We start from the raw sequence: 24,047 nt of genomic DNA on the forward strand, positions 1-24,047 counted from the left end.
AGAGGGATATGGGCCAAGTGCTGGCAAATGGTACTACATTAACTTAGGATATCTGGTCAGCATGGCTAAGTCAGATCGAAGTGTCTGCTTGTGTGCTGTACAGCTCTATGACTTGACGACTGTCTGTATGGAGTTTGCATGTTCCCTCATGACTGGCTGGGTTTCTTGCTACAGTTCAAAGATGTGCAGACTAGATGGATTAGCCATGGGAAATGCAAGGATGGGGTAGGTGGTTGGGTCTGGGTGGGATGCTCTTCGGTGGGTCATTGTGGACTCAGTGGGCCGAATGACCTGCTTCTACACTGTATGATTCTGTGAAATAACTCAGGAACATTAGGGACAGAAAGAGGCCACTCTGCCCATTGGGCTTGCAATAATGATTGATCTATGCTTCAACTCTTTCTGCTGCCTGTGTACCATGTATATTGATCAGGGGAACAATTTCAATTTGGCAGATCCTTGCAAGGTCTATGGCATTGCCAACAGCAGCACCACCCTCCCATCATCCAGAGGGTAATAACTCAATCAAACTCTGTCTGAAGGTCTGCTGCATCCTGAGAGTAAATGAAAGCAGCCTGAGTATCTTCTGAAACTAGTTTATGTGTATAATAGCACCCCAATCATCCACAGGCTAGTCTTCATCCTATCCCTTCCTTAAACCAGTCCCAATCTTTCCTGTAGATGATCGAGGGGGCTCCACACCTTCTCATGGGAATGGCCTGGTCAGTGAGTAGATAGCTGAGCTCTGATGGAGATGACCAGGTCAGTGAGTGGATCGCTGAGCTCTGATGGGGATGACCAGGTCAGTGAGTGGATAGCTGAGCTCTGATGGGGATGACCAGGTCAGTGAGTGGATAGCTGAGCTCTGAAGGGGATGGCCAGATCAGTGAGTGGATAACTGAGCTCTGATGGGGATGCCCAGGTCAGTGAGTGGATTGCTGAGCTCTGATGGGGATGCCCAGGTCAGTGAGTGGATAGCTGAGCTCTGATGGGGATGACCAGGTCAGTGAGTGGATAACTGAGCTCTGACAGGTGTCTGAGATGGCCTCCAAGTGGACTGAGGGAGAAGCACTGAAAAGAAAAACACTAAACATTTCAAGATTGACTGGACAGACCTAACAACTGGCCGTAAGATCAGAACATCAGGAGTCGGAATAAGATACAGGATTTTCTGGTCCTTAAGCTCCACAGAGACATCAAGAGTGGCTGGACAACACTGCCCACACCTGTGTTGTTGAACTGCTGGCTGGAGGGCAGCCTGAGGCTCACTCTAGTCCTGGAAAATGGCACAGGGATGACCTAAATGGAGGAGCAAACTGAATCAACAAGTCCAGCCATCAATCAAATGATTTCTGGAGAATTGACCGATGTGAATATGAATGAGAATAGACCCTAAGAGAGTGATCTACCACAGAGCCAAGATCCCCAGGACGGTCCTCATACAGATAAGAGGCTCAGAAAACCCTCTCTTGCAAATCTGGACGTCACCCCAATCCTTATCATTGCCCCAAATTGATGATGCAAGAAGGGAATGCTGTCACTATTGTGGGACCCAACCATTCTTCTTATCATGGTACAAATGAACCTGCTAATCACTCAATTGCTTATTGGTCATTGTGTGCTAGTGTAGTTGTACAGGACAGCAAATCTCAAACATGGAATTGTATATGGGGACCACCAGCAGGTGAGGGATGGTGAGGGACAGCAGTGAGTAGGGCAACTCAAGCAGATGTGCTGGGAACTCCAGCAGCAGGTGATGATGTTGAGGGATGGCAAAGAGCAGGGCAAGCTAACTTTTTCTGGAGCAAAGGGTATCTTTGGGGAAAGAGGCCCCATGGAAATAAGGTTCAGACAATGGATTTCCTCAGCGAGATGTGAAACACGGGCTTAATTCCAGGTAAATACTGGAATTTCTTCTTTGTTTAATTTTAATTCCCCTTCATGTTTGTAATGACCTGGTGCAAGAAGAGTAAAGAATCCCTGCTTCATGATTTTTGGGCTGTCTTTGTGTTCAAATCTTATGTGACAAAAAAAAGATATGGGAAGTGGATAGCAAAGTGGAATTGAAGCCAAAGATCAGGCAAGATTATATTGAATGGCAAAGCAGGCCCAAGCACATTCCTGATGAAGGGCTTTTGCCTGAAACATCGATTCTCCTGCTCCTCGGATGCTACCTGACCTGCTGTGCTTTTCCAGCACCACGCTCTCGACCCCAAGCACATGTATGGTCTGCTGTTGCTCAGTTTGCATGTTCTGATCTCCCTCCTAGACTTTACCTGTTTATGTGGAGTATTCGCAGAATTTAAAAAGACGGGGGTGATTCTCAAAAGAAGGTTTTTTACTTGTTCATCTGACATTTGAGGGAAAATCAGTGAATTAATCAACAACCAATTGTATAATCTGTTGAGGTCATCGTCAATTTGTATACTATCGGTGGAGAAAAATCAAAAAGATGAAGAATTCATTTGTGTGAACAGACAACTTAGAAGGATATGTGCTCACATTCATTTCTTTTATAAATGGATTCATAAAAATGGAATTTGAAGGACAGCGATCATTGTTTACAGCCAGTAGGAGCTAATAAAGGCACATTTGCTAATACTGAGAGGTGCTTAATTCATCAGGCCATGTACAAATGAGGCTCCCCTGGTTTTCTGATAGGCAGAGAATACATTGGAAACATTATGTTTCACTCAATGTGTGAAACCAGGTTACTTTGCTAACATTCTTCATTATGATGAAACAGATTTCCAAACAAGCCAAATATTGTTATTAGTTGAGTACTAATATTCTTTGTTTTCCCTGGTGTTCACCCGACCTATACAGAAATATAGGTTTCCCTATGTCTACTGGGCTAGAGGTAGCGACACTACCACTGCACTCACAAAAGCCCTATACTGTTTAGTGATTATTACCTTTGAAGTAGGTAGATGTGAGAATCAGGATGTAGAATCAGTTTGGGCAAAGATAAAATGTCGCAAAAGGAAAAGTCACTGGTTGGAATGCCTTGCTTGGGGTGGGTCTACAAGCTGGCCTAGTGAGTGACACTCTCATCCTGTGATTGACATTTTTTTAAAAGAGGGAGGATATGATTAGACAGGGTGTGGAGGAGATTCACCAGGGTGTTGCCTGGGATGAAGCAGTTTAGTTATGAATAGAGGCTGGATAAGAGCAGAAACAGTGAGTGGTGGGGGAAATCTGATAGAGGTATAAAAGATAATGTGAGGCATGGACAGGGTAAATAAAAAGCAGCCATTCCCATTAGTTGAAGGGTCAATAACAAGAAGGTGTAATTTTAAAGTGAAAGGCAAGAGATTTAGAGCAGATTTCAGGAAAACCCTTTTCATCCAGAGATGGGTGGGGATCTTGAAAACACTGCCTGGGAGGGTAGTTGAGGCGAGAAACCTCACAACCTTTAAAAGGATGAGCACTTGAAGTGTCGAGGCTATGGGCCTAGTATGGGAAAATAGTGCCACTGTTCCACCCCAAAAGATGGCCAGTTTCCCAACAATGTTAAAGGAACAGCGTCTCACTCAAAATGCAGGTAAGAGTATTGTAATTGTGCTAAATATAAGTCAGCATAATGTCAGTTATAACAGAATCGTAACTTCATGCAGATTTTACAGTATTCACTACAGAAGGTAATAAGTACTTGACAGGGCTTTAAACAATTTATTACTGTCTTTGCATCATTTTTGGGAAGTGCTTTGTGATAAAAATGGTCAAATTTGCATATCAGTGCCTTCCACTTACGGGCCAAACGCAGGGATGTTGAACTAATTTAGTTTGAGAAACTTAGTCAGCAGAAACAAGGTGGACCAAAGGGTCTGTTTAATCTCTGGCTCCAGTGTGGGTCATGGCATACTTTTCAGTGGTACAGATTTGATGGGCTGAAGGGCTTCCTCTATGATTCTATGGTTACAGTGGGACTGCTCAGCAACTGTTTCGCAGCAGCAGTGGCAAGGTGACCTTTTCTGTGCTGTGTGTATCCTTGGAGACAGAAAGAAGGATTAAACCAATGGAGTTTTCTTCCCACTATCTGAACCTGCTGAGGGATTATCATATGATTATGTTTTAGCCAACATGAAATATAATATTGCAATGTGGAGATCACAGCCACTAGATGGAGCCCGTGTACAAAACTGTATTTATGTATTTCAAGTCTTCATTGTTCACTGTCTAAATTTTACAGCAATGAGTCAGGGTATCAGTAAGATCCAGTGTCTAGCTTAACCACACAGACTGGGAAGGGCCACATTTCAAATCTGTATTAAGGTCAACAGCAATTTAGGCTCACGGACACAGGCTTACTCAGAAACTAGTCAGATGAATTATTCAGGCCATAATGAAGCTAGAACACTGTGTTCAATCTTCAGCATTCACTCAGTTAAAGGTGATGCATTTCAAATATGTTTGCATATCTGTAGCAGAGGGTTAGCCTGCAATGATGGGCCAAAAGACCTCCCAATATGCCTTAAACAGGCGGCTGACCTCAAATGAGACTGCAGCTCAGCTCATACAAATGGCCTCAGTGCTGCTGGTGAAGGGGAGGAGTATGATCCAATGTTACCTACATACTCTCTGAGATGAGTTGCAGTGACCTATGAAGCCCCTATAGCTGAGGTGCCCGAGTTGGGTAAAGCCACTCTGGATCTTACTCCAGAAGCAATGTGTCTTGCATCCTCCAAACCTAAGGTTCAGATGGAGGTCCAGATCCAATTGCAAACAAATCTAAACTTTCCTCCCAACAAAAGAAACACTGGGCTGAAATTACAGGCATTGCATAAAATGAAACCGCTTGAGATAAGGAACAAACTAAGAAGTTTGTTGAAATAACTGAGTTCTGAGCAACACAACTAAATTAAACCACAAGTATAGTCAACTACATAAGTTGCTATTTCAGTATTCCCGCTGATCCTGGTCATTTAGAACTTCATTGGACGATGACAACTCAGTGGATATTCACAGCTCAGAGCTTTAAGATGGACTGCTTCAGTATCTGAGGAGTCACAAATGGTGCTGAACGTTGAACAATCATTGGTGAACATCCTCACTTCTGACTTTATGATGGAGGGAAGGTCATTGATGAAGCAGCTGAAGATGGTTGGTACTGGAACACTACCATGAGGAGCTCCTACAAAGATGTCCTGATCAGAAATGATTGATGTACAACAACCATAGCTATCTTCCAATGTGGCAGGTATGTCTCCAACCAGCAGAGAGTTTACCCCTGATACCTATTGATTCCAGTTTTGCTAGGGCTCCTTGAGGTCACTCGGTCAAATGCAGCCTTAAAGGACCAATAAAGGAAAGCCTACCAAATGCTTTCTTCACTATCCTACCTACCTGCAAGTCCACTTTCAAGGAGCTGTAAATCTGCACTCCAAGGTCTCTTTTTTCAGCAACACTCCCTAGGATCTTACCATTAAGTATAGGACATGATAAGATTTGCTTTCCCAAAATGCAGCACCTCACATTTATCTAAATTAAACTCCATCTGCCACTTCTCAGCCCATTGGCCCATCTGATCAAGATCCCATTGTAATCTGAGGTAACCTTCTTCACTGTCCACTACAACTCCAATATTGGTGTCATCTGCGAACTTACTAACTATACATCTTATGCTCACACCCAAATCATTTATATAAATGATGAAAAGTAGTGCATCCAGCACCGATCCTTGTGGCACTCCACTGGTCACAGGCTTCCAGTCTGAAAAAAACCCTCCAACACCACCTTCTGTCTTCTACCTTTGAGCCAGGTCTGTATCCAAATGGCTAGTTCTCCCTGTATTCCGTGAGATCTAACCTTGCAAACTAGTCTCCCATGGGGAACCTTGTCGAATGCCTTACTGAAGTCCATATAGATCACATCTACCGCTCTGCCCTCATCAATCCTCTTTGTTACTTCTTCAAAAAACTCAATCAAGTTTGTGAGCCATGATTTCCCACGCACAAAGCCATGTTGACTATCCCTAATCAGTCCTTGCCTTTCCAAACACGTATATATCCTGTCCCTCAGGATTCCCTCCAACAACTTGCCCACCACCGACGTCAGGCTCACCAGTCTATACTTCCCTGGCTTGTCCTTACCACCTTTCTTCAACAGTGCCACCACATTAGCCAAACTCCAGTCTTCCAACACCTCACCTATGACAATCAATGATACAAATATCTCAGTAAGAGGACCAACAATCACTTCCCTAGCTTCCCACAGAGTTCTAGGGTACACTTGATCAGATCCTGGGGATTTATCCACATTTATGCGTTTTAAGACATCCAGCACTTCCTCCTCTGTAATATGGACATTTTTCTAGATGTCACCATCTATTTCTCAACATTCTATATCTTCCATGTCCTTTTCCACAGTAAATGCAAAATACTCGTTTAGTGTCTCATCCATCTCCTGCAGCTCCACACAAAGGCTGCCTTGCTGATCTTTGAGCGGCCCTATTCTCTCCGTAGTTACCCTTTTGTCCTTAATGCATTTGTAAAAACCCTTTGGATTCTCCTTAATTCTATTTGCCAAAACTATCTCATGTCCCCTTTTTGCCCTCCTGATTTCCCTCTTAAGTATACTCCTACTGCCTTTATACTCTTCTTGATCTATCCTGTCTATATCTGAAATATGCTTCCTTCGTTTTCTTAACCAATTTCTTTAGTCATCCAGCATTCCCTATACCTACCAGCCTTTCCTTTCACCCTGACAAGAATATACTTTCTCTGGACTCTCATTATCTCATTTCTGAAGGCTTCCCATTTTCCAGCCATCGCTTTACCTGTGAACATCTGCCTCAATCAGCTTTCGAAAGTTCTTGCCTCAAACCATCAAAATTGGCCTTTCTCCAATTTAGTACTTCAATTTTTAGATCTGGTCTATCCTTTTCCATCACTATTTTAAAACTAAAAGAATTATGGTCACTGGCCCTAAATTGCTCCCCCACTGACACCTCAGTCACCTGCCCTGCCTTATTTCCCAAGAGTAGGTCAAGTTTTGCACCTTCTCTAGTAGGTACATCCATATACTGAATCAGAAAATTTTCTTGTACAGACTTAACAAATTCCTCTCCATCTAAACCCTTAACACTATGGTAGTCCCAGTCGATGTTTGGAAAGTTAAAATCCCCCACCATAACTACCCTATTATTCTTACAGATAGCTGAGATCTCCTAACAAGTTTGGTTCTCAATTTTCCTCTGACTATTGGGGGGGTCTATAATACAATCCCAATAAGGTGACCATCCCTTTATTTCTTAGTTCCACCCAAATATTTCCAGGAATATCCTCCCTCAGCACAACTGTAATGCTATCCCTTATCAAAAACACTACTCCCCCTCCTCTCTTGCCTCCCTTTCTGTCCTTCCCGTAGCATTTGTATCCTGCAACATTAAGCTGCCAGTCCTGCCCATCCCTGAGCCATGTTTCTGTAATTGCTATGATATCCCAGTCCCATGTTCCTAACCATGCCCTGAGTTCATCTGCCTTCCCTGTTAGGCCCCTTGCATTGAAATAAATGCAGTTGAATTTATCAGTCCTACCTTGTTCTCTGCTTTGTCCCTGCCTGCCCTGACTATTTGACTTTCCTTTGTTCTCAACTGTACCAGTCTCAGATTGATCTCTTTCCTCACTATCTCCCTGGGTCACATTCCACCAGCTTATTAGTTTAAATCCTCCTGAGCAGCTCTAGCAAATCTCCCTGCCAGTATATTAGTCCCCTTCCAATTTAGGTGCAATCTGCCCTCCTTGTACAGGTCACTTCTACCCCAAAAGAACTTGCAATGATCCAAAAACGTGAATCCTTCTCCCATACACCAGCTCCTCAGCCATGCATTCATCTGCTCTATCCTCCTATTCCTGCCCTCACTAGTTCGTAGCACCAGAAGTAATCCAGATATTACTACTCTCGAGGACCTCCTTTTTAAGTTCCTGCCTAACTCTCTGTAATCTCCCTTCAGAATCTCAATCTTTTCCCATCCTATGTCATTGGTTCTAATGTGTACAATGACCTCTTACTGACCCCTCTCCCCCTTGAGAAAATTCTGCAACTTCTCTGAGACAGCCTTGATCCTTGCACCAGAGAAGCAACACACCATTCTACTTTTTCGCTGCTGGCCACAGAAATGTTTGTCTGTACCTTGGACTAGAGAGTCCCCTGACACAATCGATCTCTTGGCACCCAACGTCCCCGTCATTGCATTAGAGCCAGTCTCAATACCAGAAACTTGGCTGTTCGTGCTACATTCTCCTGAGAATGCATCACCCCCTATATTTTCCAAAACAGCATACTTGTTAGAAATGTGGATAGCCACTAACTGCCTACCTCTCTTACCTTTCCTGGAATTAACCCATCTATGTGACTGTATCTGCAACTTTTCCCCCTTCCTATGACTGCCATCCATCACATCCCCTTGCTCTCGTAAGTTCCTCATTGCCTCTAACAGCCTCTCCAAGTGATCCATTTGATCTGATAGGATTCGCAACCGATGGCATTTATTGCGGATATAATCTTCAGTAACGCTCCCTACATTTCCACATCTGACAAGAAGAGCATATCACTCTACTAAGGGCCATTTTTGCTTCTTTCAATCTACAGACCCAGAAAATAGCACTGGGGAGTTTCAAATCAGCGTCTACAGAATAAACAACACATACAGACCAAATATTGAACTACAGAAGCAATCATCCCAACATCCACAAAATGAAGCTGCATCAGAACATTATTTCAATGAGCCAACACACACTGCAGCACAGAGGAATTACGCAGAGCAGAGGAAAATCACCTATACCGTGTATTCAAAAAGAACCAATACCCAATGAACACAGTTCGCCGATTTCTCAGCAACAAACCCAAACAAGCAGACAAAACACGTCCAGAAACCTAGCCAGTCTCACCTACATCAAAGACATCTCAGAAATGACTGCCAGACTACTCAGTCCCCTTGGCATCATGGTCTTGGCATCATGGTCTTGGCATCATGGCCCACAAACCACCAACACACTAAAACAGCAGCTAATGAACTTAAAAGACCCTATACAGACAACAAGCAAAACTAATGTCATTTACAAAATACCATGCAAGGACTGTAACAAACACTACATTGGATAAACAGGAAGAAAACTAGCCACCAGGATACATGAACACCAACTAGCCACAAAAAGACATGACCCTCTCTCACTAGTATCCTTACATACAGATGAGGAAAGACACCACTTCAACTGGGACAACACATCCAACCTAGGACAGGCCAAACAGAGACACGCATGAGAATTCCTAGAACATTGGCATTCCAACCAGAACTCTACCAACAAACACATCGAGTTAGATCCCATCTTCCACCCCCTGAGAAAGAACAGGAAATGACTCCACCACAGGAAATGACATCACCAACCCAAAGAAACCCAAACATATAAATAGAAGCAGGAATTATCAGCAGTGCTTCGCCTGGAGGCCCACTGAAGATGTTACCTAGAAGGGTGATGAAACGTCTGGAAATGAACTTTCCAGCTCAGCAAGCAAACCTACATCCAGAACCGCAACCTGAGCTACAAATCTTCTCAAAACTCACTAAGAAAATAGCACTGTCTTATGTCTCTACAAAACACTGCTGCAGGTTAAATTAATACTTATGGCTTGTATTTTAAGTTTAATCAAGAGACATACTTCAATAAGACATAATCAAGAAAGAACCCACTCTGCTCACTACTGCAGACTTACTGTAAGGCCACGCTTAAAATATTCACTTGTCTGTCTCTGTGCTGTGACCTCTCCCAAACAGGTTCCTCCAAGATTAGTTGTGAATTCCACTGTTTGTTAAATTTCCCAGATACATTCCAATGTCCAGTGATACATGAATTCAAACAGCAAATGCAGTAACTATGCAGGTTCACTGCTGTGTCAGTTTCTTTCTCTCTCTCTCTCTCCTGCACTGACCTAACCATGTGCTTCCTTTATCTGTTCCTTTCCCTTTTAAAAGTGCTGTTGTTTTGACTTTATTTTCTCCAAAGTTCCAAAACAATGCAACAGCATATAAAACAGTAATTGCTGCTCCTGGGATTCAAGGAAATCATCTCCAACACCTAAAATACCTCAACAAAGGAGCAGCTGTTACAGCCAGAAATTTTTCCTGTCCTCCAACTAGAATCCTAAAACATTTTGCCACAGAAACTTGGGCTTGTATCTCATAAATCCCTACAGTGTGGAAGCAGGTCATTTGGCCCATCGAATCCACACTAACTCCCCCAAAGAGCATCCTACTCAGACCCATCCCCTCTACCAGATAACCCTGCATTTCCCACGGCTAATCCACCTATCCTGCATATCCCTGGACACTATGGGACAATTTAGCTTGGGTAATCCACCTAACCTGCAGATCTTTGTACTTTGGGAGGAGAGCACTCAGAGGAAACCCACGCAGATACAGGGAGAATGTGCAAACTCCACACAGATAGTTGCCAGAAGCTGGAATCAAACCCGGGTCCCTGGTGCCGTGAGGCAGCAGCACTAACCACTGAACCACCATCTTGAAAACAAACATGAGAAGAAAACAGAGGAAGAATAGGTAAACAAAGAACATGAAACAGAAAGTGAGGGACAGGGAGTCTAATACAGACACTATTACAGAGCTCACATCCATAACCAGCAACAGTAAGAACAATCAACTAATTGGTATGCAAATAATGTGCGTAGCTTTTTAAAATGTAGCAAAGACCAACTAAGTTACTTGTGACGATTACAAAAGGTACGGTCAAAGTGATGTTTTTTGACACGTGAAATCTGGCAAGGGGTTCTCAGCATTTATCTGGAAGCTTTGACTCATTTAATTGATGTGAGGTGAAGCAACATGTAAATGTGGAATGGGCAAACTTATAATGAAACACTGTATGCCAGGTGTGACCATGAAGGTAAAGTCACTATAGCTCCAGAGGACCCCATCTCATTACAGAGAGATGACTGTTGGTGCGTTTAACCCGCTGGGTTAACCAACTCAGATAAGGGGCAAGGCCGTGAAAGTGGGACTATCGTGGTAACCTCTGTAGGTGTTAATACCAGGTGTGACTATAAAGGCCTGAGGTTTTCCGCTGAAGTTAAATGGGAGTCTGTTCAGTTTTCAGACACTCACAAATGCCTCAAATGCATGTAAATATAGTCTTGTACAAGTAAGACATGTTCATTGAATAAAGTCAAACTCCAGTGTTTGTTTCCTTGATACTTTACTGTGCAGAACTGAACTGCTTGAGTGACTATGTACTCTATACAGAAAGATATTTTTTATGAATAAAATATTTTTGAAATTAAAAAAAAAGTATATCTGCTGAAGGTAAATGGGGTTAGAGACAAAAAAACTGCAGATGCTGGAATCCAAGGTAGACAAGCAGGAGGCTGCAAGAACACAATAAGCCAAGCAGCATCAGGAAGTGGAGAAGTTAACTTTTCGGTTGTAGAAGGGTTACCCCCAAAACGTTGCCTTCTCCACCTTCTGAAGTTAAATGGGGATCCATTCAGTTATTGGACCCTCCTGGTGCCTCAAATATATGTAAATATAATCTTGCACAAGTAAGAAATGCCTTGGGTTTGCTTGCTGGATAGAGTCAACTCCAATGTTTGTTTTCTTCATGTGCTATTATACAGAACTGAATTGCTTTAGTGATTATGTATGTGTTTTCTTTTATGAATAACCGGGTGGCACGATGGCTCAGTGGTTAGCACTGTTGCCTCACAGTGCCAGGGATCTGTGTTCGATTCCAGCCTCGGGCAACTGTCTGTGTGGGTTTCCTCCGGATGCTCTGGTTTCCTCCCACAATCCAAAGATGTGCAGGCCAGGTGAATTGGCCATGCTAAATTGCCCATAGTGTTAGGTGCATTCGTCAGGGGTGAATATAGGATAGGGGAGTGGGTCTGGGTGGGTTACTCTTCGGAGGGTTTGTTGGGCCAAAGGGCCTGTTTCCATACTGTAGAGAATCTAATTAAAAAGGATATTTTTGAAATTAAAGAAAATATACTAAAGATTGGTATGTAGTAAAGATTTATCCTGCATATCTAAAAAATGTCTTGGACTATTTGGAACTGTCGGGAGAGTCAAACTCCAATGTTTGTTTGTTCTCAATATACTAACACTGTACAGAGCCAAACTGCTTTAGTGACTATGTGTATGTATAGAATATGTATATAAAGGTTTTTATGAATAAAGTATATCTTTGAAATAAAAAATGTAGTAAGGATTTCAATTTCAGTGTTGAATGTGGATTATAAAATCCTGTGTAAGGTCATCAGCTACCATATCGAGTCAGCTCTGGGATCAGTGATTTAATCCAAACAAACCTGTGCCCGTACTGGTTGGGAAGATCTCTGAGAGCCTCGTGCTCTTCTGGGACATGACCAGCTTCATGCAGGACAGCAGGGTGGATGCCTGTCTCATCAGCCTGGACCAGGAGAAGGCCTCTGACAGGATATTGCACACGAACATGAAGGAAGTGCTCTCCAAAATTGGCTTCAAGGAGGGAATCCGCAATTTGATTCAACTGCTCTACACCAACAGCGTTGGTACAGTCTCAATCAGTGAATGGGAATCAGAAAGCTTCCCGACCAGATCTTAAGACAGGCACAGCGGACGCTCTCTGCTGCCTTGATGGTGTGTTGTTTAGAGCTTTTTGCTGAGTCTATCAGGAAGGATGTGAGCCTGACAGGGGGTGTCTATTCCAGGCAGCGGAGGCCTGCAGGTCTCCTAGTGCATGGATGACATCGTTATTTTCTGCTTGGATCCACCATCTGTGTATAAGCTTATGAGCATCTGCAACTTGGTCAAACTGGCCTCGGAATTGAAGGTAAATTATGGCAAAAGCGAGGCAATGTTCTTTGGAAACTGAGCCAATTGATCCTTTATCGTCTTCACCATCAGGACAGATTACTTGAAGGTGCTGGGATGTGCCAAAATGTGGGAAGCACATATCACCAAAGTGAGACAGAAACTGGGCAGATGGGAGAACTGCTCCCTCTCCACTGTGGGTAAAAACCTCAGCATCACGTGTGAGGCACTCCCGGTATTATTGTATGTGGTGTAGCTCTGGCCTGTTCCCGAGCCTAGGCCACTGCAGTCATCCAAGCCATCTTCCACTTCGGCTGGATGTTTAAGATGGTCTATATCCATGGGGACATTGTGTACAAAACTCTGGATAAGGAGGGGAAGAACATACCCAACATCATCCTCATCCTGATGGCCATCTTTGTGTGCAGCTGCATCAAGCTATGCAAAGACATTCAGTACGTACACTTCAAATATGACCATGTACTGAGGCTCTACCTGTCCCCGGTGTTAAGAAGGATGGACCTGGCCTCATTGCTGTGGAAGGCTCCAAGTAGTTAGACCGTTCTGTGTCATTTGATCTTCGTGGAAAAATTTGTAACCAAAAACACCTTTCACCAGAAACTCATCAGGCACTGGTCAACGCAGAGCATCCCTGAGACCCTGTGGAAAAAGGAGCAGACCATCAAGGTCATTTGGCAGAATGCCTCATCACCAGAACTTTCTGACAAGCACCAAGACGTAGCTTGGCTGGTGGTGATAAGGCACTGCCCTTCAACTCCTCCTTGAAGCAGCTGAAGGGGTAAGAGGCTGTCATACATCTGCTGCTAGAATATGCCTTTGCAAAGAAAGTCTGGAGAGAGATGCAGTGGTTTTTGTCGAGGTCCGTTCAGAGCAGCTCTATGATACAGGTCTCTGTGTTCTATGGTCTGTTCCCTGGGACACACACTGAGACAAACATCAACTGCACCTGGAAGAACATCAACTTGGTGAAACACACTCTTTGATCTGCTCAGAACCTAGTGGTCTTCTAGTGTGAAGAGTTGGCTTTGATGGAGTGTGGCAGACAGGCACATTCCAAGGTTCGAGACTACGTTCTGAGGGATGCATTAACACTCGGGCAGCTGCCACCAAGATGTAATTGGGAAAGATGACCACCTAAGGTCTTTTTGTCAAATACCTGTATAAGAAAAGTCCATCCATTGTCTTTGTCTCAATGTATGTAAATAGTGTTGCGCATGAATAGAGAATGTCTTTGGTATTTTTTGCAACTGCAGGGAATATCAAATTACAATGTTCGTGTTCTTTATATTCAAAGACTATACAGAACTGCTTTAGCACCTACCTGTACATAAAGATAATTTTTTATGAATAAAGTATATTTTTGAAATAAAATGCAGTAAGGATTTGTGTTTCTTTTGCACATTCCACAGCCTCAGTTGGTCACAAAGCACTTTACTATTGTAGTGTGGTGCAGTCAATCATGTGAATGTGGGCAAATTCCACACACACCCAGCTGTCACAAGAAATTACAACTGTACTGGGTGAACATTGACCAGAATATAACAAATGCTGGAGATCACAGTGGGTCAGGGAGCATCCATGGAGAGACAACACGGTTATGTTTTGAGTCTAAATGACTCCTCATTTGTTGCTTTCATCCACCTCCATCCACCTATTGCACTCTCATCTACCTTCTCCCCAGCCCCACCTCCCTCCCATTTATCTCTCCACCCTCGAAGCTCCCAGCCTCATTCCTGATAAGAGCTTTTGCCCAAAACGTCGATTTTCCTACTCCTCGGATGCTGCCCAACCTGCTGTGTCTTTCCAGCCCCACACTCTTGACTCTAATCTCCAGCATCTACAGTACTCACTTCTGCCTACTTGTTGTTTTCAGTACAGATTCCAGCAGCTGCAGGAATTTGTTCCTACACTGACCAGAATAAGAAACTTTCTTGGAAATAGCATATCTTTTATATCCAGCCCTCAGGATGGCAGCTGGTGAGTCTTATGTGAAAGAGAGTGCCCCTGACATTGCAGCACTCCCCCAGTGCTGTACAAAAGTGGCAGTGAAAAAGCAAGTGTCCCAACTGGGTTCCTGTGGATATCAATATCCAGAGTGGCCAACTTATACAGTAAGTATTTGAGAATGCAACTTCCATCGGTATGTGAATAGCAAATACATGCTTTTCCAAGCTCTGGTCCTGCTCTCAGGCACATTCCCACACTCAGCATTAACCAACATCACCTTCACCTTGGTCCCACTTGGTCAACCTGCCACCCAACGTCATCACCTTGTCGACCGTCCCACTCCACACGGAGGGGGAGGGAGAACACTTCAACTCCTCTATTCAAATAGGGCACTACAACCATTTTCAAACAACTTTCCTCCACTTCAGAGATTAGATTTATGTTTGAAATTGTAAACCTCACTGCTAAAGTACACCTGCCTGCGCTTTAACTTGCCAATGTCACTTTTATAAATATGTGCGTCCCCTCCTTCTCACAGTGGCTGAGTCCGCAAGTTGGGGCGGAGCAAAGCGGTTTGGATTCTCCCATTATTTTATAGGGGAGAAAGTTAGAATGCTCCAAGTTTATTGAAAAAAGCGCGTATCATTTTAATCGGATGACCATGGTTTAACTATTAGAATGTAAAATAATGTTATTACTGTTAGGTTGATGAGTGAAAGCCTGTTTTATTAGATGTGCCAGTGTGCGTGTCCGGCCGGTATCCCCCCTCCGTTCCCGCGATGGTGGAGGTGCAGTGGAGGGGGGGCGGTCACTCTGAAGCCGCCCCTGCTGCCATTGAGTCGCTTCTTCCTCTCTCTGTAAGTACCATAAGTGCTCGGCTTATCGTTCCCTGGTTCATGGAGTTCCCGCGGCTCCCTCCGGGGAGAGAGGGGACGACATTAATGTCACCACCGGCTTGGTCCCGGGGTCATGTGGCCTGGGCCGTTGGATGACCGCAGGGTCCTAGCGCCTGGAACAGCAATTATTCTTGGCCTCAGGCTCAGGAGAGGGAAGGAGGAGGAGGAGGAGGGGAGGAGGAGGGGGGGAGGAGGGGAGGAGGAGGGGGGGGGAAGGGGGGGAGGAGGGGGGGGAAGGGGGGGAGGAGGGGAGGAGGAGGGGGGGGGAAGGGGGGGAGGAGGAGGGGGGGGGAAGGGGGGGAGGAGGGGGGGGGAGAGTAGTGGATGGAGGCGAGTGAGGGAAGGAGGCGGAGGGTAAGGGGATGGGGGGCTGGGTGGGGACAGAGGGGTGAGGTTGGGGGGGGGTTAGGGGATGGGGGTATGGGTGGGTGGGTGAGGACGGGGGGGGTTAGGGGATGTGGGGTGCGGACGGGGGGGGGGGTTAGGGGATGTGGGGTGCGGACGGGGGGGGGGGGTTAGGGGATGGGGGGTGCGGACGGGGGGGGGGGTTAGGGGATGGGGGGTGCGGACGGGGGGGGGGTTAGGGGATGGGGGGTGCGGACGGGGGGGGGGGTTAGGGGATGGGGGGTGCGGACGGGGGGGGGGTTAGGGGATGGGGGTTAGGGGATGGGGGGTGCGGACGGGGGGGGTTAGGGGATGGGGGGTGCGGACGGGGGGGGGTTAGGGGACGGGGGGTGCGGACGGGGGGGGTTAGGGGACGGGGGGGTTAGGGGACGGGGGGGGTTAGGGGACGGGGGGGGTTAGGGGACGGGGGGGTTAGGGGACGGGGGGTGCGGACGGGGGGGGTTAGGGGACGGGGGGTGCGGACGGGGGGGGGTTAGGGGACGGGGGGGGTTAGGGGACGGGGGGTGCGGACGGGGGGGGGGTTAGGGGACGGGGGGGTTAGGGGACGGGGGGTGCGGACGGGGGGGGTTAGGGGACGGGGGGTGCGGACGGGGGGGGTTAGGGGACGGGGGGGGTTAGGGGACGGGAGGGGTTAGGGGACGGGGGGGGTTAGGGGACGGGGGGGGTTAGGGGACGGGGGGGTGCGGACGGGGGGGGTTAGGGGACGGGGGGTGCGGACGGGGGGGGTTAGGGGACGGGGGGGGGTTAGGGGACGGGAGGGGTTAGGGGACGGGGGGGGTTAGGGGACGGGGGGGGTTAGGGGACGGGGGGGTGCGGACGGGGGGGGTTAGGGGACGGGTGGTGCGGAGTTAGGGGACGGGTGGTGCGGACGGGGGGGGTTAGGGGACGGGGGGTGCGGACGGGGGGGTTAGGGGATGGGGGGTGCGGACGGGGGGGTTAGGGGATGGGGGGTGCGGACGGGGGGGGGTTAGGGGATGGGGGGGGTTAGGGGATGGGGGGTGCGGACGGGGGGGGGTTAGGGTACGGGGGGTGCGGACGCCGGGGGGGGTGCGGACGGGGGGGGGTTAGGGGATGGGGGGTGCTGACGGGGGGGGTTAGGGGACGGGGGGGGTTAGGGGACGGGGGGTGCGGACGCGTGGGGTTAGGCGACGGGGCGGGTTAGGGGACGGGGGGTGCGGACGGGGGCGGTTAGGGGACGGGGGGTGCGGACGGGGGGGGGTTAGGGGACGGGTGGTGCGGACGGGGGGGGTTAGGGGACGGGTGGTGCGGACGGGGGGGGTTAGGGGACCGTTGTTGCGGACGCGGGGGTTAGGGCATGGGCGTTGCCGACGGGGGGGTTAGGGGATGGGGGGTGCGGACGGGTGGGTTAGGGGATGGGGGTTAGGGGACGGGGGGGGTTAGGGGATGGGGGGTGCGGACGGGGGGGTTAGGGGATGGGGGTTAGAGGATGGGGGGTGCGGACGGGTGGGTGAGGACGGGGGTGTTAGGGGATGGGGGTTAGGGGACGGGGGCGGTTAGGGGATGGGGGGTGCAGACGGGGGGGGGTTACGGGATGGGGGGTGCGGACGGGGGGGGTTAGGGGATGGGGGGTGCGGACGGGGGGGGTTAGGGGACCGTTGTTGCGGACGCGGGGGTTAGGGCATGGGCGTTGCCGACGGGGGGGTTAGGGGATGGGGGGTGCGGACGGGTGGGTTAGGGGATGGGGGTTAGGGGACGGGGGGGGTTAGGGGGATGGGGGGTGCGGACGGGGGGGTTAGGGGACGGGGGGGGTTAGGGGATGGGGGGTGCGGACGGGTGGGTTAGGGGATGGGGGGTTAGGGGACGGGGGGGGTTAGGGGACGGGGGGGTTAGGGGACGGGGGGGGTTAGAGGATGGGGGGTGCGGACGGGTGGGTGAGGACGGGGGTGTTAGGGGATGGGGGTTAGGGGACGGGGGCGGTTAGGGGATGGGCGGTGCGGACGGGGGGGGTTACGGGATGGGGGGGTGCGGACGGGGGGGTTAGAGGATGGGGGGTGCGGACGGGGGGGGGGGTTAGGGGATGGGGGGTGCGGACGGGGGGGGGTTAGGGGATGGGGGGTGCGGACGGGGGGGGTGGTTAGGGGATGGGGGGTGCGGAGGGGGGGGGGTTAGGGGATGGGGGGGTGCGGACGGGGGGGGGGTTAGGGGATGGGGGGTGCGGATGGGGGGGGGGGTTAGGGGATGGGGGGGTGCGGATGGGGGGGGGGGTTAGGGATGGGGGGTGCGGATGGGGGGGGGGTTAGGGGACGGGGGGTGCGGACGGGGGGGGTTAGGGGACGGGGGGTGCAGGGGGGGGGGGGGGGTTAGGGGACGGGGGGTGCGGACGGGGGGGGGTTAGGGACGGGGGGTGCGGACGGGGGGGGGTTAGGGGACGGGGGGTGCGGACGGGGGGGGGTTAGGGGACGGGGGGTGCGGACGGGGGGGGGTTAGGGACGGGGGGGGGTTAGGGGACGGGGGGTGCGGACGGGGGGGGGTTTAGGGGACGGGGGGGGGTTAGGGGACGGGGGGGGTTTAGGGGACGGGGGGGGTTTAGGGGACGGGGGGGGTTAGGGGACGGGGGGGGGTTAGGGGACGGGGGGGTGCGGACGGGGGGGGTTAGGGGACGGGGGGTGCGGACGGGGGGGGGTTAGGGGGACGGGGGGTGCGGACGGGGGGGGGTTAGGGGACGGGGGGTGCGGACGGGGGGGGGGTTAGGGGACGGGGGGTGCGGGACGGGGGGGGAGGGGTTAGGGGACGGGGGGTGCGGACGGGGGGGGGGTTAGGGGACGGGGGGTGCGGACGGGGGGGGGTTAGGGGACGGGGGGTGCGGACGGGGGGGGGTTAGGGGACGGGGGGTGCGGACGGGGGGGGGGTTAGGGGACGGGGGGTGCGGACGGGGGGGGGTTAGGGGACGGGGGGTGCGGACGGGGGGGGGGTTAGGGGACGGGGGGTGCGGACGGGGGGGGGGTTAGGGGACGGGGGGTGCGGACGGGGGGGGGTTAGGGGACGGGGGGTGCGGACGGGGGGGGGGTTAGGGGATGGGGGGTGCGGATGGGGGGGGGGGGTTAGGGGATGGGGGGTGCGGATGGGGGGGGGGGTTAGGGGATGGGGGGTGCGGATGGGGGGGGGGTTAGGGGACGGGGGGTGCGGACGGGGGGGGTTAGGGGACGGGGGGTGCAGGGGGGGGGGGGGGTTAGGGGACGGGGGGTGCGGACGGGGGGGGTTAGGGGACGGGGGGTGCAGGGGGGGGGGGGGTTAGGGGACGGGGGGTGCGGACGGGGGGGGGGTTAGGGGACGGGGGGTGCGGACGGGGGGGGGTTAGGGGACGGGGGGTGCGGACGGGGGGGGGTTAGGGGACGGGGGGTGCGGACGGGGGGGGTTAGGGGACGGGGGGGGGGTTAGGGGACGGGGGGTGCGGACGGGGGGGGGTTAGGGGACGGGGGGGGGGTTAGGGGACGGGGGGGGGTTTAGGGGACGGGGGGGGTTTAGGGGACGGGGGGGGTTAGGGGACGGGGGGGGGTTAGGGGACGGGGGGTGCGGACGGGGGGGGTTAGGGGACGGGGGGTGCGGACGGGGGGGGTTAGGGGACGGGGGGTGCGGACGGGGGGGGGTTAGGGGGACGGGGGGGGGTTAGGGGACGGGGGTGGCGGACGGGGGGGGGTTAGGGGACGGGGGGGGGTTAGGGGACGGGGGGGGTTTAGGGGACGGGGGGGGTTTAGGGGACGGGGGGGGTTAGGGGACGGGGGGGGGTTAGGGGACGGGGGGTGCGGACGGGGGGGGGTTAGGGGACGGGGGGGTGCGGACGGGGGGGGGGTTAGGGGACGGGGGGTTGCGGACGGGGGGGGGGTTAGGGGACGGGGGGTGCGGACGGGGGGGGGTTAGGGACGGGGGTGCGGACGGGGGGGGGGGTTAGGGGACGGGGGGTGCGGACGGGGGGGGGGTTAGGGGACGGGGGGTGCGGACGGGGGGGGGTTAGGGGACGGGGGGTGCGGACGGGGGGGGGTTAGGGGACGGGGGGTGCGGACGGGGGTGGGGGTTAGGGGACGGGGGGTGCGGACGGGGGGGGGTTAGGGGACGGGGGTGCGGACGGGGGGGGTTAGGGGACGGGGGTGCGGACGGGGGGGGGGTTAGGGGACGGGGGGTGCGGACGGGGGGGGGTTAGGGGACGGGGGGTGCGGACGGGGGGGGGGTTAGGGGACGGGGGGTGCGGACGGGGGGGGTTAGGGGACGGGGGGTGCGGACGGGGGGGGGTTAGGGGACGGGGGGTGCGGACGGCGGGGGGTTAGGGGACGGGGGGTGCGGACGGGGGGGGTTAGGGGACGGGGGGTGCGGACGGGGGGGGGTTAGGGGACGGGGGGGGTTTAGGGGACGGGGGGTGCGGACGGGGGGGGGTTAGGGGACGGGGGGTTTAGGGGACGGGGGTGCGGACGGGGGGGTGGGTAGGGGGGACGGGGGGGGGTTAGGGGACGGGGGGTGCGGACGGGGGGGGGTTAGGGGACGGGGGGTGCGGACGGGGGGGGGTTAGGGGGACGGGGGGTGCGGACGGGGGGGGGGTTAGGGGACGGGGGGGGGTTAGGGGACGGGGGGTGCGGACGGGGGGGGGTTAGGGGACGGGGGGTGCGGACGGGGGGGGGTTAGGGGACGGGGGGGTTTAGGGGACGGGGGGTGCGGACGGGGGGGGTTAGGGGACGGGGGGGGGTTAGGGGACGGGGGGTTTAGGGGACGGGGGGTGCGGACGGGGGGGGTTAGGGGACGGGGGGTGCGGACGGGGGGGGGTTAGGGGACGGGGGGTGCGGACGGGGGGGGGTTAGGGGACGGGGGGTGCGGACGGGGGGGGGTTAGGGGACGGGGGGTGCGGACGGGGGGGGGGTTAGGGGACGGGGGGGTGCGGACGGGGGGGGGGTTAGGGGACGGGGGGGTGCGGACGGGGGGGAGTTAGGGGACGGGGGGTGCGGACGGGGGGGGGTTAGGGGACGGGGGGTGCGGACGGGGGGGGGTTAGGGGACGGGGGGTGCGGACGGGGGGGGTTAGGGGACGGGGGGTGCGGACGGCGGGGGGTTAGGGGACGGGGGGTGCGGACGGGTGGGTGAGGACGGGGGGGGTTAGGGGATGGGGGGTGCAGACGGGTGGGTGAGGACGGGGGGTTAGGGGACGGGAGGGGTTAGGGGATGGGGGGTGCGGACGGGGGGGGGTTAGGGTACGGGGGGTGCGGACGCCGGGGGGGGGTGCGGACGGGGGGGGGTTAGGGGACGGGGGGTGCTGACGGGGGGGTTAGGGGACGGGGGGGGTTAGGGGACGGGGGGTGCGGACGCGTGGGGTTAGGCGACGGGGCGGGTTAGGGGACGGGGGGTGCGGACGGGGGCGGTTAGGGGACGGGGGGGTGCGGACGGGGGGGGGTTAGGGGACGGGTGGTGCGGACGGGGGGGGTTAGGGGACGGGTGGTGCGGACGGGGGGGGTTAGGGGGGACCGTTGTTGCGGACGCGGGGGTTAGGGCATGGGCGTTGCCGACGGGGGGGTTAGGGGATGGGGGGTGCGGACGGGTGGGTTAGGGGATGGGGGTTAGGGGACGGGGGGGGTTAGGGGATGGGGGGTGCGGACGGGGGGGTTAGGGGATGGGGGTTAGAGGATGGGGGGTGCGGACGGGTGGGTGAGGACGGGGGTGTTAGGGGATGGGGGGGGTTAGGGGATGGGGGGTGCGGACGGGTGGGTTAGGGGATGGGGGTTAGGGGACGGGGGGGTTAGGGGACGGGGGGTTAGGGGACGGGGGGGGTTAGAGGATGGGGGGTGCGGACGGGTGGGTGAGGACGGGGGTGTTAGGGGATGGGGGGTTAGGGGACGGGGGCGGTTAGGGGATGGGCGGTGCGGACGGGGGGGGTTACGGGATGGGGGGTGCGGACGGGGGGGGGGTTAGGGGATGGGGGGTGCGGACGGGGGGGGTTAGGGGATGGGGGGTGCGGACGGGGGGGGGTGGTTAGGGGATGGGGGGTGCGGAGGGGGGGGGGTTAGGGGATGGGGGGTGCGGACGGGGGGGGGGTTAGGGGATGGGGGGGGGTTAGGGGATGGGGGGTGCGGATGGGGGGGGGGGTTAGGGGATGGGGGGTGCGGATGGGGGGGGGGTTAGGGGACGGGGGGTGCGGACGGGGGGGGTTAGGGGACGGGGGGGTGCGGACGGGGGGGGGTTAGGGGACGGGGGGTGCAGGGGGGGGGGGGTTAGGGGACGGGGGGTGCGGACGGGGGGGGGTTAGGGGACGGGGGGTGCGGACGGGGGGGGGTTAGGGGACGGGGGGGGGTTAGGGGACGGGGGGTGCGGACGGGGGGGGGTTAGGGGACGGGGGGTGCGGACGGGGGGGGGTTAGGGGACGGGGGTGCGGACGGGGGGGGGGGTTAGGGGACGGGGGGTGCGGACGGGGGGGGTTAGGGGACGGGGGGGGGTTTAGGGGACGGGGGGTGCGGACGGGGGGGGTAGGGGACGGGGGGGGGGGGTTAGGGGACGGGGGGTGCGGACGGGGGGGGGTTAGGGGACGGGGGGTGCGGACGGGGGGGGTTAGGGGACGGGGGGTGCGGACGGGGGGGGGTTAGGGGACGGGGGGGTGCGGACGGGGGGGGTTAGGGGACGGGGGGGTGCGGGACGGGGGGGGGGTTAGGGGACGGGGGGTGCGGACGGGGGGGGGGTTAGGGGACGGGGGGTGCGGACGGGGGGGGGGGTTAGGGGACGGGGGGTGCGGACGGGGGGGGGTTAGGGGACGGGGGGGTGCGGACGGGGGGGGTTAGGGGACGGGGGGTGCGGACGGGGGGGGTTAGGGGACGGGGGGTGCGGACGGCGGGGGGTTAGGGGACGGGGGGGTGCGGACGGGTGGGTGAGGACGGGGGGGGTTAGGGGACTGGGGGGTGCAGACGGGTGGGGTGAGGACGGGGGGTTAGGGGACGGGGGGGGGTTAGGGGATGGGGGTTGCGGACGGTGGGGTGAGGACGGGGTGTTAGGGGATGGGGGTTAGGGGACGGGGGGGTTAGGGGATGGGGGGTGCGGACGGGGGGGTTAGAGGATGGGGGGTGCGGACGGGGTGGGTGAGGACGGGGGTGTTAGGGGATGGGGGTTAGGGACGGGGGCGGTTAGGGGATGGGGGGTGCGGACGGGGGGGGTTAGGGGATGGGGGGTGCGGACGGGGGGTTTAGGGATGGGGGTGCGGACGGGTGGGTGAGGACGGGGGGGGGTTAGGGGATGGGGGGTACAGACGGGTGGGTGAGGACGGGGGTGTTAGGGGATGGGGGTTAGGGGACGGGGGGGTTAGGGGATGGGGGTTGCGGACGGGTGGGTGAGGACGGGGGTGTTAGGGGATGGGGGTTAGGGGACGGGGGGGGGTTAGGGGGATGGGGGTGCGGACGGGGCGTGTTAGGGGATGGGGGGTGCGGACGGGGGGGTTAGGGGATAGGGGGGTGCGGACGGGGGGGTTAGGGGATGGGGGTGCGGACGGGGGGGTTAGGGGATGGGGGGAGCGGACGGGGGGGGTTAGGGGATGGGGGGTGCGGACGGGGGGGGTTAGGGGATGGGGGGTGCGGACGGGGGGGGTTAGGGGGTGGGGGGTGCGGACGGGGGGGGTTAGGGGATGGGGGGTGCGGATGGGGGGGGATTAGGGGATGGGGGGTGCGGACGGGGGGGTTAGGGGGTGGGTGGTGCGGACGGGGGGGGGTTAGGGGGGTGGGTGGGTGCGGACGGGGGGGGTTAGGGGATGGGGGGTGCGGACGGGTGGGTGAGGACGGGGGGGGGTTAGGGGATGGGGGGTACAGACGGGTGGGTGAGGACGGGGGTGTTAGGGGATGGGGGTTAGGGGACGGGGGGGTTAGGGGATGGGGGGTTGCGGACGGTGTGGGTGAGGACGGGGGTGTTAGGGGATGGGGGTTAGGGGACGGGGGGGGGTTAGGGGATGGGGGGTGCGGACGGGGCGTGTTAGGGGATGGGGGGTGCGGACGGGGCGTGTTA

General features: G+C 55.2%; 1 protein-coding gene across 2 annotated transcripts in view; it reads left to right on the plus strand.

Annotated features, from left to right (window-relative positions):
* Positions 1–24,047, plus strand: part of LOC140491339 (NADPH--cytochrome P450 reductase-like) — a 143,171-nt gene that overhangs the window by 36,247 nt on the left and 82,877 nt on the right. Inside the window, exon 1 of one of the 2 annotated variants that reach the window (XM_072589376.1) lies at positions 15,571–15,627. The exons of the other annotated variant lie outside the window; for it this stretch is intronic. The gene's annotated coding sequence lies outside the window, so the exon portion shown is untranslated. Of the gene's footprint in view, positions 1–15,570; positions 15,628–24,047 lie in introns of those variants that run through there. 2 annotated transcript variants of the gene reach the window in all.

This window comes from Chiloscyllium punctatum, chromosome 19 (assembly GCF_047496795.1).
Source record: "Chiloscyllium punctatum isolate Juve2018m chromosome 19, sChiPun1.3, whole genome shotgun sequence".
NCBI classification, from domain to species: Eukaryota; Metazoa; Chordata; class Chondrichthyes; order Orectolobiformes; family Hemiscylliidae; genus Chiloscyllium; species Chiloscyllium punctatum.